The 15,677-nt window shown below is 46.1% G+C and overlaps 1 protein-coding gene across 1 annotated transcript in view; it reads right to left on the bottom strand.

Annotated features, from left to right (window-relative positions):
• Positions 1-15,627, bottom strand: part of ACSL1 (acyl-CoA synthetase long-chain family member 1) — a 67,752-nt gene extending 52,125 nt beyond the window's left edge. The window contains exon 1 of the mRNA XM_012644008.1: positions 15,461-15,627. The gene's annotated coding sequence lies outside the window, so the exon portion shown is untranslated. The remainder of the gene's footprint in view (positions 1-15,460) is intronic.
• Positions 15,628-15,677: the final 50 nt, after the last annotated feature.

Here is a 15,677-nt window from a genome sequence, read left to right on the forward strand (position 1 = left end):
TAGGCTATTTACAGAAGGCTGAAAGCTCCCCCTTTGTCCTGTACTAGCTGGGCAGAGCTCAGGCCTCCGGGAGGAACACGAGAGCAGCAGACAGACCATTTGCTGTTCGTTCAGTTGGCCACTCCAAAACCATTGGATTCATGCTCCTTAACCCTGGCTGGCAAATTACCTAAGGCTAGATTTGCTTAAGCCATCACCCCTTGAACCAAAAGAGCAGTTGGGCTGTCCCTAGAGAGAGGCAGGTACAGAAGCTCCAAAGAGATGCCCGAATCTCCTAGTTAGAGGGGAAAGCAGAGGTCACTGTCCAAACCCCACCCCACGGAATCCCTGTCTGTGGTCGCTGCCCTTGGCCCATCTCTTCCCTCTGAGCATGAGAAGGACAAAGACCATGCAGGCAACTTTGCGATCCCACGCACAAACAAGCAAGTGGGTCCACGGGGAATTAATTATTACCATCCACAGCCTTGGGGCTTTTCTATCCCAACTATGTATAATAAACCTTAAACCCACTTAACTTTCATTAGGGTGATCTTCAATTTCAATTTCCAAGAGGATTTAAAAAAGGGAAACAAAGCAGAGATGCCTCAGTTTTATAAGCTTCATTTATTAAATTCTCAACTTGAATGCTTCTAAACTTAAACCACTCCCTGCCCCTCCCCTCTAAAGTTATCAGAGAAAGAGTGAGACACACAGCTTTTAAAAACAAGTATAAAGCTATACTAATTTTTAATCACTAAGATTAGGGGCATACTTCACCCATTCACATTAGCCACAAGTCACAACTATCACATATGCTACCCTTCCATCCCCACCCCACCCCCCCCAAAAAATAAAGAGATCCCAAACATAATGTGTCCAACTGAACAGATAAATTTTTAGGCATAGAGATGAAATGGTTAAATATCTATTACACTTACAGCAAGCAGTTTCTGTATTCATTAAACTATACATATATATACACACACACATATATATTTATGTTGTATGACAAATTAAATTACTTTAAAAATACTGTTTAATTCACATTTAATTAATATTTTATTCAAATTCTTTGAACATACATCTTCAAATAGGGTCTTAGGCATTTCTAAAGCCACTTTTTGAGGCATCTAACAGTTTTCTGTGGCATATCTTCACATTCTTCTCTTCCATTAAGTTGTTAAGGTTGAAGCATTTTTTGAAATCACATCTGTGCTCCTAGTAAAAAAATTCTCTCAAGTCGCAAGAACACATTTGAATATTAGGTCAGCAAAAAATGCTGTCCAACAGGTCCACGTTCATATAACTAAACCTCACACTTTACTGCTTTTTAAACTGATTTTTTTAAAGCTTTTTACAATAATAACCAATACTTGCCTTTGTAAGGTCAAACACTAAGAAATAATTACCCAGCTAGTATTAAATTTCATTGCCTTAGAAAAAGTCAAATTCACTTAGGTGACCTTTACAAAGAACCAACAGTAGAACTGGCAGAGGTGGCTTCAGGACAAGGTGCCTTTTCTGCCTGATGTTGTTCCAAATACAGTGGCTGAGAGAGTGCCCCATAACATGAGACCCTTGGTAAGGCTTTAATAGGAAGACTGAGGAGGGTTTTGCGGAAACCCTCCCCTTATATTGGGGCATATGAATTGTTGCATATCCAGGTGGGGGTACAAGCTGAGAAAAATTTGCAGACCCCATTCATGAGGCTTGGGAGTAAAATATGTAACACAAATATATACACAAAATAGTGTATAACAAGGAGGCAATAAGTGCAAAAGAAATTATGAAAGGAAAGGAAACATAACAATCTCAGGGAGAAGGCACAGCTGAGCTGGTCCTCAAACGACAAGCATTATTTAGCAGATGAACTATACTTCAGGCTGGAGGGACAGAAACTAGACTACTAGAAGCAGCCCCCGACTCCAGTGCTCACATTTTTGGCAAATTAATCTAGAACAAATAAATGGTAGAGTCCAATCAGATGGCGGAGGAAAGAAGATGTTTAGGCAAATCAGTTCAGCTATGATTTCTTTAAGAGCCACTGTGTGTTAAGCACTCACTATGTGTCAGGCACTGTGCAAAGCAATTGCACACATGACTAAATGCAGTCTCCATAACAGTCCTTACCACGCGGGGTTGTTATTGCCTTCCATGCAAAGATCAGCAAACTGTGCATAGGAGAAAATGTCCTACCCTTGCTCTGCACGGGAACAGGGCTAGAGCCCAGCTCTGAAGCCAAGGCCTGTGGACCTTGAGGGGCAAGTGCCGCAACCCAGCGTGCGGTGGGTGATTCAAACCTAGACAGTAGGTGATGTTGATAATGACAAAAACCATGATACACCATGCTTTAAAAAGCCAGAGTCTGAACCCAAATGTCCATCGACAGATGAAGGGATAAACCAGATGTGGTATATGCAAACAACAGAATATTATTCAACCTTTAACAAGAAGGACATTTGGATACATGCCATGACATGGATGAACCTTGAAAACATTATGACAAGTGTAATAAGCCACACATAAAAGGACAAATATCATATGATCTCACTTATGTGAGGTACCCAGAATCAGCAAATTCAAAGAGATGGAAAGTAGAACAGAGGTTACCAGGGGCTGGGGGTGGGGAGCAGGGAGGAGTGAGAGTTATTGCTTAAGAGGTGCAGAGTGTCCGTTTGGGATGATGAAAAATTCTGAACGTAGATAGTGGCAAAGATCATATGTGCAACCATACACTTACGTAAGTATGGTTAAAACGATAAATTTTATAATAAAAAATTTTTTAATCCATTTTTAAAAGCCAGAAATTGATAACTAAGTGGATACAAATGGAAAAAAAGAGAAGTAATTGTGAGCCTGAGTGAATGAACAGTGAAGATAATGCACGGGGAGGGTGAGACAGGAAGGTGGTTTGGGAGCTGCCAGCCCAACTCTCCAGGGTCCTCCAGGCCTGGAGAGGGTTCATGTTCCAGAAGGTTCCACGGCCATCCCACCCAGCACTTCTCTGGGCAGGCTACTCTGCTGGCCCCCTGCCTGGGCACACACGGAGGCAGGCATCCCGGCACGCACTACCTTGATCCCTGATTCCCCGGGCACTCGGCCCGGCCCGCCCCACACCCACTGTCCTCAAGAAAGTCTTCCCTATGATCCAAGCCTGTGCTGTGTCCCCCTCACTGTCCCCTTCACCTACCAAGCTCTTCCTAGGCCAAATTCTATCCAAATAGGCCAGAGGCCACTTTCCCAATAAATTCTTACACAATCCCCTCAGTGAGAAGTGATCAGTCTGTCCTCCGAACTCCAGGAACACTTTACTTGCGCCCTGTGGTACTCAGCACCTCCTATTTTATACTTACGGTAGGTGGCACTTAGTACGTGCGTAGATGCTTCTCTCCCTCCTGGGCCAGGGACACCTCCCATCCGCCTTCATATGCCCGGGGTGCCTGAGTCAGTGCCTAGCCCAGAGCAGGTGCTTCAGGTATCTGCAGAGTCACGAATGACCCTCTGTGATTCTGACCATTTCTCTGCTGCAAGCCCCTGGAGGATGTATTTATAGAACAGTGACTCTCCAAAAAGGAAGAGGGTATTCAAAGCATTTTCGAACTTCAATATTCTTCTTCTACCCCCCACGAAGCTTCTCTGAGTCAGTGTACCAGGAGTGAGTAAAGAGCATCTCCCAGGTGATTTGGGGAAAAAAAAGAAAAGGGTGCAAGCCACCAATTTAAAGGCTACATACGAGTATCCTCTTGCCTTTATTCCCAGGATGTTTTATATTTCTCAAATTGTTTCACTTATGTATAATGTCATCTCGAGAACTCTGTCAACTCTAAGGGCAAGGGTTCTCTCTTTCCCTTAGAAGAGATTCAAACACACATTTAGACACATGACTGCTGATTAGTTTAAAACTAAGCCACTCACGGGGAGGGGAAGGGATCAATCAAGTACCTTTCTTAGGTAGAACAGCACATGCCAGGAGAACTCAAGCCCAAAGCCCCACACCAGGGCTGGCCACCAACCTCTGTGAGTTTTCTATGATAGGAAAGAGAATCCTCCAAACTAGAGAAACAGACCAGGTCTCTTCAAGCACAAGAGCTAGAATACCACGTGAGGACTCTAGTGAGCAGAACGCTCACAGAAACACGGAGAGCTGGGTGGGCGGCCATCTGCGATGTGAGGAATGCTGGCAACGGGACCTGCCCAGCACTCTGCAGAGCATGTGTGCCCATGCCTGTGCACACACACACACACACACACACACACACACAGCTCCTCCCTTCCCTCTTCACACACAAAGACCTCTCGTGTACGTCTACCTTGGAAAATGGTGATTACAGTCAGGACGCCTGACGCGGATATCCAGGTCACGTCAGAGCCTCTGTGTGGGACAGCAAGGTTAAATTTCAGTGATAGATATTTCAGAGGGAAAGTTTCCAATCAAAAAAATTCCTAAGAGAAGCAAGATTATTCCATTTGTCTTCCAGTATTGACTGAGTACTGCTGAGCAATTTCTGCAGGTATGTCGTGACAAGGCAGGAAGTTTACTGGTAAGAGCTAGAGAAGGCAGCAGGCTTAGACCGACAGGTGACCTCAGTCGACAGCTGTGACTGGAGACAAGAAGACCTGCTATGCTGACCCAACCCTTCTGCGAGAAGAAAGACAGAAGTTCTGCAGATGAAGCTTCCCAAAAAGGCACATTATTTCAGTGACATTCGGCACACAGAGTCCTAATTATGTACAAAAGGCTGCATCTTGAAGAACACAACACGATGTTCTAAGGGTATTAGGCAAGTAATAGCTAAAGAAGGAAAAAAAACAATGCCTTTTGCCACTAAAATAATGCAGGACAGACTCTCCACCTTCCTGGACTGGGATGAATCACAAAGTAAGCCCTGAAGCAAGAGGCCTGATGTCCTCCCACAACAGCCAGAGCTGGACCCAAGCTAGGCAGAGCTCTTCTTAACTGCAGGCCTCGGGTGGGGAGTAGGGCCCATTTGTTTGGGAAACTGCACACAGAGAAGGTACTTAAGTCCTGGGATCCTCTCAGGTGCTTTGTACAAAGCCAGTATGTTCCCACCTACCCGTGGTGACTATGGAAATAAACAGGACAGAAACGTGGAAAGAATCCTAGACTCAGATGCAAAATGATCACATTCCAGGTACTGGCTGTGCCTATGATGCAAAATCTGGTGGTGCGGGCTTCCGAGGGGACAGAGAGAGAGTGGGAACAGAGGAGAGCTACGCGCCCTTCCATCACGAACATCAACACTACATAAGAGAAGGCCAGAGAGGGTCAGGTAATCCTGGAACCCAGGACTAGATAATCAGGATTCCACCCACACCCACAGACTCCAGGTAACAGAGACACACGAAGAAAATAACCAATGTTAAAAGCCATCAATTCTGTGTGGTGAGCCTCTGGCTGTTTATTATTATTTTATTATTCTTTAAACTCTGCTGTATTTTTTTCCAAATCTTTTTACTGTGGTAAAATTCATATAACATAAAATTTGCCAGAGCAGTATTTTTTTTTAAATTTATGAAGATAAAGACTATATAGCTGGGTTGGGTCAGTTAATTTCCTCTTATATTTATGTATTTCCACCCGCTCCACAGAGGATTTAGAGTGGCAACCTGTCCTTATAACAGAATGACAGATGTGATATAAACTGCTCCTGGAAAATACACATCTAAGCCCTCACCGTCTGCCTGGCTTGGGCCCTGGCTTGGCCACTGACCAACTATGTGAGCATCTTCCACATGAGCATCCCTTCGAAAAAAGTCCCACTGCAAATACACAAGCAACACGCTAACAATCACAGGGGCATAAAAAACTCTCCTTAGTCCCTTGCAAACATAAGGCCCTCACCATGAGGATGAAGCACTTACGATGTTTTCTTCGCCCCCAGCAAGTTTAGGAGAGCAATGCAGACAAATACACCTGCAGGAGCCAACCAACCTACAGCAGACAGGCCACGATAACCACAGGAGAAGTCAGTCCAGGCCTCCACAGGAGGGAGGAGACACTATGCTTGGGCTGGAGACCGAGTCCAGACAGCTGAGGGTGGAACCAGGCCAAGTCTGAACAGGCAGAGACAGGTGGGGGTGGGGAAACGCTGGCAAAAGCCAGACAGCCTGGGAGCTTGGAGGCAGGGAGGGGGCCGAGCAGGAGCAGCAGGTGGGTTGGGGAGTAGCAGTGTCATGAAGCAGCCGCCAGAAAGACTGCTCTCTCCCAGGACAGCATTCCTGACAACAGGCTGAGAAACAGCTGGCCGTAGGAGGCGCACCCTCACCCCCTCATCCAGCCCGTGTCCAGTCCATGCAGCCCTCCAGTCCAGGCCAGGGCCCAGGCCCAGAGTGGGAGACCAGGAAGAGCAAGACCCAGTCCTTATCCTCAAGGAGTCCACACCACCCGCAGCTCACAGAGGTCACAGCTATCAAATATCAGTGACCTGGATAAGAAGGCTAAAGAGGACACAGGTTGGATAGAGTTACTTACACCTCTTAAAATAGATCGAGGTTTCAGAGTGACTGATAAACCAGAGAGATGCTTTAGTAGAACAGGGGTAAGTAGAAGATAGAACACAAAGACCTCTACCCAGGCAGAGGAAGGCCAGCCTCTCACAAGTCTAGGGAAATCCACCTCTGAGTTCAGTTTTTACAGATGTCTACAGGTACCCGCTGCTACTTTAATAAGCAGAGATGAATGGAATCTACAAGGTATTTGCAAGCTGTGAGGTTGCTCAGGACTGAACAGAGCCCGTACCAGAACATGGACCCTGTGCTGACCTCTATATCGTGCCAGTTATGTGGTGTTGGAGGAAGCAACATGTGAAATAGAGAAAAGGTGAACCAGGATTTTTAGCTGATTACACGTGGAGGGAGTAGAGAGGTATTGGTGACAACCACGGGACACAAGCTAAAATTACACAAAGAGTTCAGATAACTATAAGAGGAGGTGATTGGCCCTGGGGAAGCCAAAATCAAAACAAATCTAACAAGTTACAGAAGATTACAGAATAATGACCCAGTGTTTAGAAGAGAAAAACAAAGAAAAAGAGACCATCCAGTCTGGCCATTATCTACTTGGGATAGGTGACACTAGTTTTGGGTCTCCATGTATGTTTTGTTTAAATTTTTATTATGCAAATTTCCAGATCTATTCAAAAGTAGACAGAGTAGCATAATAAAATTACCATGTATTCATTATCCCAGCGACAGCTGCAATAATGATCAACAGTTTGCTAATACTGTTTCATCAGACCCATTTTTTAAAAATGATTTTAAAGCACATCCCAAACACCCTATCATTTCGGTGACACTTCTGAGGCCCCAATAGCTCTATGATTCTACAGTTCTGAGAAGTCATTTGCAGGACAGTAAAACTACCTACCACATACACTGCATCCTGCCCACTGTCCAAAGGTTTAAAAAAGAAGCCAACTTAAATATTGACTTGAAGCATCAAACTCAGCATAATATTTGTCATGCAAGAAAAAGGTCCATGGTCATGCCCGTAATCCCAACACTTTGGGAGGCCAAGGCAGTAGGACTGCTTGAGGTCAGGAGTTCAAGACCAGCTTGAGCAACATATTGAGATCTTGTCTCTATAGAAATTTTTAAAAAATTAGCCGGGTATGGTGGCGTGCACCTAGAGTTCCATCTACAAAGGAGGCTGAGGCAGGAGGATCACTTGAGCCCAGGAGTTTGAGGTTGCAGTGAGCTATGATAACATCACGGCACTCTAGCCCAGGCAACAGAATGAGACTCTATCAAAAAAAAAAAAGGGAGAGAAAGGAAAAAATGAAGAAGTTCCATATATTCAGTTTGCAAACATTCATTGAGACCCACTATATACCAAGCACAGCTCTAGCCTCAGAGCACACAAAAGTGAGCAAAAAAGAAAATAAACAAGATACCTATCCTAATGAGGCTTCCACATTGTCAGGTTTGGGGACCGAAGGCAAAACATACCCTAGATTTAACCTGATTCTCCTGAAATCACAATCTAGTTTCAGAGAACAATCAGTTTCTATCCCCCTTTAATTGACAAATTGAGTTCTCTCCTTTTTAAAAATGGCATTCAGAGATCTCTGGCCATACTGGTGGTAGAGGAGGAATTAACGTTCTGGTTCTCTAAACTTCTGGTAATGCATCCCACTCAGTAACAAATGCATCCCTAATATGTAAATGTTTTTATTTATAAACTACATATATGTAGACATGTAGACTGTACAAATATTTTCTTTTTTTTTTTTTTATTTATTCACGATATTATGGGGGCACAAACATTTTGGTTACATGTAGCGCTGTCTGCCCCGCCCAAGCCAGGGCTATGAGCGTGTCTCTCCCCCATACAGTGCATTCCACAAGAAGGAAAAAAATAAATATCTATAGATATTCTAATATTTTGATTCTGCACCCTAATGGATGGTCTAGCCACCCCCTATCCAGGGCACAGGTATCCTGTCTTGGAGACTATCCCTGCGTCTCCTGAGCAGTATCTGCAGCTCTCTGGTGGCCTGCTTGGCTAGAGTTTCAACCAGTTCCCTCCTGTGGGCAACAATAAATGAAACTGCTAACTGAAGCACCCTGCAAAGCATGCACACCTAGGAGGCAGAGTGACAGTGTCTGCCAAAGCCTGCAAAAGAGACTGTCACCAAGGAGGGGGACAAAGACATTCAGCATCACCCAGTGACAGAAAGCAGCACGCCAGAGAGGGCAGGACACTGCTGGTGACTGTCACCTGGCCCCGTGTAAGAGGCCAAGTGGACTGGACCGGCTGTTTTGGAGGAAAGAGAATCAAGGGGGCCACGCCAGGCACAGGGAGGTCTGTCCCAGGCACCCGGAGCTTCAGACTCAACCCCAAGGGCCAAGGCTCTTCGCCTTGCCTGAACTCTAGAGACGTCCTGGCATCAGTGGATTTTATCTCTGACTCATGTCAGGAGAGGAAAACAGACCCTCTGTAACTCGGTTCTGTCCACTGTGAGGTGCCGGGGTGGACTGCTTGATAGACAAGGTCCCTGCCAGCTCCATGTTCTGGGACACGTTGCAATCTTGCCCAAGGCACAATGTGAGTAATTGTCCTACAGAAGAAACAAAGAGCTATTCGACCATTTTAATAGGGGCACAGAAACAAGAGTCGATTTTAAAGTAGGAATACCAGGTAAACGAAGCCTATAGTACAGTTATGTAAGATTATCTGGGACTTGACACTAATCTCCTCCCCTCCCACATCCTGCAAAGCTCACAGCCACCTGCTTCTCAAACATAACTGAAACTGCATTGAAAGAAATACCTCAATTGTACTCCCAAGCACGGAGTTCACCCCAACAAAAGCACAGGTTTTGGTCTAGAGATTTTCAATGCCTTGATCTTAGCTATAAGACCTAAGCTTTGTACACTATCAAAATAGACAAAGTGGGAACATTACAACGTACATTCTCGTCAGGGACCCCTTCTACAGGACATCTGGCCCTCTGGGTGTCTCCTGCTGTCAATCATCAGATACCCTACGTGCTTACAGCAGTAAGGCCCTATGTTACATGCCGCTGAAAATACAGAAATGACAATGACTAGGTCTCCAACGTGCCAGAGCTTAGAGTGTAACTGAAGTGTCTGAGAAAGCAAGGTACACGCACGTGAAAAGACACATGTGTGACAAAGGCAGGGATGCTAGTCAAAACACTTAATAAGCAGTATGGCCAGGCGCTGACCAGTCAGAAGAGACACAGGCTAACGCTCCAGAACAGGGTTCAGATGAACCTCTGCTGGGCCAGGCATTAACCCTTCAGTTTCTGGTTTAGGGGTGGGCACTTCGGGTAGCAGTTTGGGAGTATTTCAGTATCTTAACCACCAGTATGGTTGCTGGTGCATCCAGCTGAGTGACAGTGAACCCAGGGTTCCAATGAGTGATGTGGAGTCTGAGGAAGGGGAGCGTCACTCTGGACAGGTACCTCTGAGGAGCAGCGCTCTCTGGGCTACGGAACAGCATTCCAGACTGGCCGGCAGAGGTGGGCATGCAGGAGCTGGGAGGCCCTCCAGGACACAGAGGGGTCAGCTGGGCGGATGAGAGAGCTCACGTACAGAGCAGTGGGGTGCACAGGCCCCCTACTCCTGTGCCACCAGAGCTTACTCTCCAGAAGCCCCAGTGTGTGGTGGTTTGGAAAAGGTGTGAGAGACAGCAGGTTTGGAACCAGGCTGTAGAAGCTCCCGACAGGCATTCGTTGTCTACACTGGAGGTGACAGAGTCTGAATCAGGGTGGTGATACTTAGAATGCAGGGAAGAAATGGGTGTACGTTGGGCCATACTGGACAGAAAGTAGGTTAGAATAAGCAGAATCTACAGATTGAGTGGATTTCAGGGCAGAAATCAAGGACAATACCGAGGTCCAGCCATTTCCCGAACAGGAACAGGGCCCAGGAACAAACTCCACCTGTGTCCGTGGCCAGAGGGGAAGGCAGGTTGTGCAACCTCAGCTAAGACACCTCCTCTCCCTGCACCATCATTACTATGTTGGTAAAGTGAGCAAGCTCATTTCAGGGTTCCAGGGAGCCCAGGGTTTGTTCCAAAGTCCCTCAGAGGCAACGAGGAAATAGAGAAAGCACTTCAACCACAGCAGCCCTGCTTTTATGCAATTCCTATCTTGGGGTTCTGCCTAAAACCCCAAGATACACGGCAAAAAGCACAGCTATGTGTCACAGTGAGACCAATCTCCTACGTAAGTGAGCGCTGTTCCACCATCTCTGCTGAGCCTGGGTCCCTGTTCCCACCGAAATGAGCTCTCTTCCTCCTGCACACTTGATGAGTTAATCATGTGTCTCGATTGTTCTCCAGTCTTATAAAACAAACTTCCAGAGCAGGAAAAGCCTTTTATTTTTTAATTCTCTAGAAAGTCATAGCTGTGTAGCAAGTGACCTTCTCACTCCCTGAACCAAGCTGAATCAAAATTTGTTGTCTCTTCCAGCACTCTAGCGGTACAAAGAGACAATTCAAGGCAGAGCATAAATGAGGTGGGGAAATATCAAGCAGGTATGACACAGAAGGGGCCCAGCTCTGCCTGTCTTGTCGCCAGCTAGATAACCTGGAACTTCGCAGGCCCTCCTGGACTGAGAGCTCTTCTATCTCTGGAGCAGCGGTAGGGTGAAGCAATTCACTTTGCAGGCCCTGAAGCCAGATTGCCTAGGTTCAAATCCTGGTGTGAGCACCTTAATCTCTGCACCTACTCTTCTATCTTCTGTACCATACAGATAGTAGCAGGAACTACCTCTCAGCGTTGTTGGGGGAATTAACGATTTAACACACGGGAAGCACTGACAACAGTGAGTGCCTGGCTCCGTTAGCTACTGCCATCACAATCCTGTCCCTGTGCTCAGGCTGTAGCCACCAGCTCTGTCAGCTACCACAGCTCTGCTTCATGACTGACACCTGATCCTTGAGGGAGAGGCTAGTTTCTGCGGCAACTTCCTCGACTCTGCTTAGTGAAGGGATAAACAGTGTTCAGGGTATTTCAGCCTTATTTATGCAGATATCTCTCCCACAACAAACCGAAGAAAGTGCCAATTTCTACAGCAGCCAAAACTGTGCTAATGGATAGATCATACGTTTACCAGAAGTCCCTCCCCAAATGAGGAAATGTCCTAAAAGTCAAGCTACATTTCCTCCTTTGATGCCCTCACTTCTTTCAATTTAGCTTTTCAAACCATGAAATCCCTATTTCAACAGCTTGACTAGAATACATGAACACAAGAGTTCATTAAAACCGTTTCATTAATAAAAATAATTTTCAAGTCATTGTCAATTTCAAGAGATTTAAAGCAGAACATGCCCTAATTTCTTTTTTAAAAAGATATATTGAAATAGATAACAAAGCTTGGTAAACTGTTCTGAAATAAAATACTTGTTCCTAAATATCCAGCAACAGAGGAGAACTAACTAAACTGCAGCATATCCCATTAACATATAATGCAGTCATCTTCAAAACTTTTTTTTTTTTTTTTTGAGACAGTGTCTCGCTCTGTTGCCCTGGCTAGAGAGCCGTGGTGTCAGCCTAGCTCATAGCAACCTCAAACTCTTGGCTCAAGTGATCCTCCCACCTTGGCCTCCCAGAGTGCTAAAGTGCTAGGATTACAGGAGTGAGCTACCATGCCCGGCCCAAAACTTGTTTTTTGAAGAACATGTAACAACATGAAAAAATGTTCACTTAGGTAATTAAAGTTAAATTGTCAAATCTTTATATTCAATGTAAATGTATGCTTAAATGTCTCTTTAATTTTAGAAAGAAAAGACTAGAAGGAAATATGCCAAAATGTCAACAGTATTTAATCTCTGGAAAAACGTCAATTTTTATATTTCCCAAATTTTCTAGAATAAGTATATGTTACTATTATAATATGAAAAAATAAATAAATATAGCTTATCTGGGGCAAATGGTTTTGATTTAGCTATTAGACAGCCTTCAAATTTTTATTTAAAACTTGAGACCAGCAAAGAATTCATGAAGAGAATTAGCCCAGGCACCTACGTAGAGCCACTGGTTTTGAAGTTTCAGATTTAGGAGACAAGACACTTGCCTCCAGATGAATGAATCCTTCCAAGGCAGGCAGCACAGCGGAGCAGGGCCCTCACTCACCTCCACTTGAGTTTTTGTCTAAAAGTGATACCCTCCAAGCCAGCCAAACTTCAATGAAATTTCAATGAGAAAAGAAAATCAAACTTCAATGAGGACTCCAGCCATATCTCACCCTCCTCTCTTCATTCCTCGAAGGTTACAAATGAACAGATACTGTGTTGTTTCCAACACAGTAAGGAACTTGAAAATGTTAGGATGTAAAAAGCAGAAAAATTAACGTAACTCAGATTATGTGACAGTTCTTCTTGTCACTATTATGTATCACCCCATGCTTACACAAACTAAAATTTCTTACGCGTTGACATTCAGCATTTATGCATAATAAAATGACAATCTCAGAGTTGCTGCCGCCAACACTGGTAAAACTGCCTCTGCCTTCTAGCTCATGCAGTCCAGCTACTACTCCAAGGCTTGTGCTTCTTTAAAAGTTCTCAGAAGCCCTTGAAGTACCAGCACACTGAAATTCAAACTCAACCACTGGCAGCTTCAGATCAGCTCTGTTCACTGAGAATTCTTCTCCAGGCAAGAGTGTCATAGGCACTTGATGATCCTCACGTGTTTGTCTGCTACCAAGTTGGACTGACAACCTTCAACAGAAACTCTGGCACCCTAATCTATCTCCTGACTGACTACTGCCTATCAGAGAGTAAGGCTTAAAAAGGCTTTAGGATACCAACAGCTTTGAGCTGTCTTAAAGGAGCATACACATTGCATCATCCAAACAAGACTGTCCTTAAAATATTATTTATGGGTTCTAACTTAACAGAGTTTGGTTATAAGAGACAACAAATGCAAAGGAATAATGGACATCTGTTTTAAATGGTAAACTTGCACAATAAATTCAACTGACCTTAAAAACTAAATATTGCTCTAAGGTTATTGAGTAGAAACACCTAGAAATGACTAGTATTCTTATGGTCTTGCTCTTTCCAGAAAAGTAAAAGTGAAACAAAGAGAGGAGGAAAAATACCCACTTATAATAACAAGACAACCTGACCTTTTCTCAAGCCCAAACATACAATCATTTTCCACAAGATAAAGTAAGACCTAGACATTAAGCATGACACCGTGGCACGCTGGTGCACTTTTACTTATCCTCAGCCTCACTCAAAAGTAGAGGTAGCTATGAAAACTCTGTCCTGATCGTACAGACACCTGTCTCTACCTGCATTTGTCACCTGTATCTACCTCTTAAGTGTCAAAAATTAAAAAGCCCAAATTTCTTTTTAGTCAGGCTGCCTGCAATAGTAATAAAAAATATTGCCAAAATAGGAACAGAGACAAGAAGGAAATATGTCGAAATGCTTATAATCGTGGGGGAAGGGTAATTGTTTTTATAAAAAGGTATTCTCTATTTACAGTAAATTCAGAAGTCTTTAATATGTCTATATTATTTTAAGGGGGGAGGAGAGGTATAAGGTATGCTGCTGTTAATGATTTTCTTTCTCTAGGCACAGAATTTTAGCTCATGAAAGATTTTAGTCTAATGCAGTCTTTTCACAAATAAGGAGGCAGTCTTAGACTAGGAAGGTATTTTCCGAGCTGAGCCAGAACAAGAAAGAATGTCTCCCAAGACGTGGTCCTGTTTGTTTTCCACTGTCCCACACTGTACCGTCTGGCCAGACGGATGGTGAGCAACTGTTTTTAAAAAGCTCCACCTTTGCAAGCCTACCCAGCGCAGACCCTCAATTCGAACCTTTAAGTTTTAGCCAATCTAACCTGCCACATCCACTTGGAAAAAAAAAAAAAAACACACACACACAGACAGAATCAACCAGAAGTTTTTGGTTGAATTTTTTGCTTGCGTTAAGCCAATAATTGTTTTCTTTGGGATAATCACAGGTTAAACTGTGAAATGTGAGTCAGAAACTGCGCGATTTCACCAGTTTCTCCCCTGCTCATCACAGGTCAATAAATAAAAGGAAGAGTAGTGACAGTGAGGGTACTTCAGACACACCTGCACCAGGAAGAAGCTTAAAAGTCTTAAGCAGGGCACTAGAGGGCACTTCTATAATGGTCATTCTTAATTAAGCTCCATAACCTTGAAATTAGGCGGAGTGGGGAGGGGGTTTGCAAGCCCTGACATACACGCTGATTAGTGGGAGTGTCTGTCTTCAGATCCTAATCCACGTGTGCATTCAAGTCGTCTACCACCACTCTCTGTCTACACCGCAAGGTGACAGACATCATCTTTGCTTCTCGATTTCAAAAATGCCAGCGCTCCTTAATCAATGACTGCTTCCTCCGCTGCGTGCAGAGGCCATGGGCTCTCCTTCGGAGACACCGCGAGAATGTCTCCTTACGGCGGCCGGCTTTGGTGCTGCCTGTGACCCTCCTGCCAGTTCTCTGCGCAGGGCCACCAGCACCGCGAGGCGCGCCCCAGCCCCGCTCCGCCGCGGTCCGGGCGCGCCCCGCAAACCCCGGGACAGAAGAGACACCGCGCCCGAGAGGCCAACGCCACTGGCCCAGGGGACCTCTTCGCATCTGAAGCTCGGCGTCCGGCTGCTCCGCCAGGCCGGTCCCCGCCGCCACACAAACAAGGGGCCGGTCCCGCGGCGCGCGTCACCGGGCCCCCGCCGCGCACCAGCCCCGCGCCGCGGGAAGCGGCGGCCGCATCCCGGCCCGGGCTCAGGAAGCCGCGGCGGCCTGGAGGCCTCCAGCTGCTGAAGGAAGCCGGGCCGCAGACCCGCGGCCGGAAAGGCGGCACGTCTCCGCGAGCCAGGGGCGGTTCGCCTGCCTCCGCCGCGGCCGCCGCCTCCGGGGCTCGGCCCTGCCGGGCAGCCTGAGACCCGCGCGTCGGCCGAGCCCGGGGCACCGCACCGGGGACAGGCGCGGCGCACGGCAGGCGCACTCACCTCCTCAGCTGGCCCGGCCGCTCCGCCGCCGGCTGTCACTGCAGCCCACTGCTTGCCCCGCGCCGGCTCCGGATGCTATTTAAGGCGCTGCCACCGCTCCCCGCTGGCTGCGCCCCCGCCGCCGCCGCCGCCGGCGCAGCGGCTGAGCCAGGCTGCTGCTGGTGAGCTCCCCGCGCCGCCCCGCCTCGCCCCTCCCTCGGCCCCGCCCCGCCCGCGG

Source organism: Propithecus coquereli, unplaced genomic scaffold, assembly GCF_000956105.1.
Source record: "Propithecus coquereli isolate 6110/MARCELLA unplaced genomic scaffold, Pcoq_1.0 Scaffold203, whole genome shotgun sequence".
Lineage (NCBI taxonomy): Eukaryota > Metazoa > Chordata > Mammalia > Primates > Indriidae > Propithecus > Propithecus coquereli.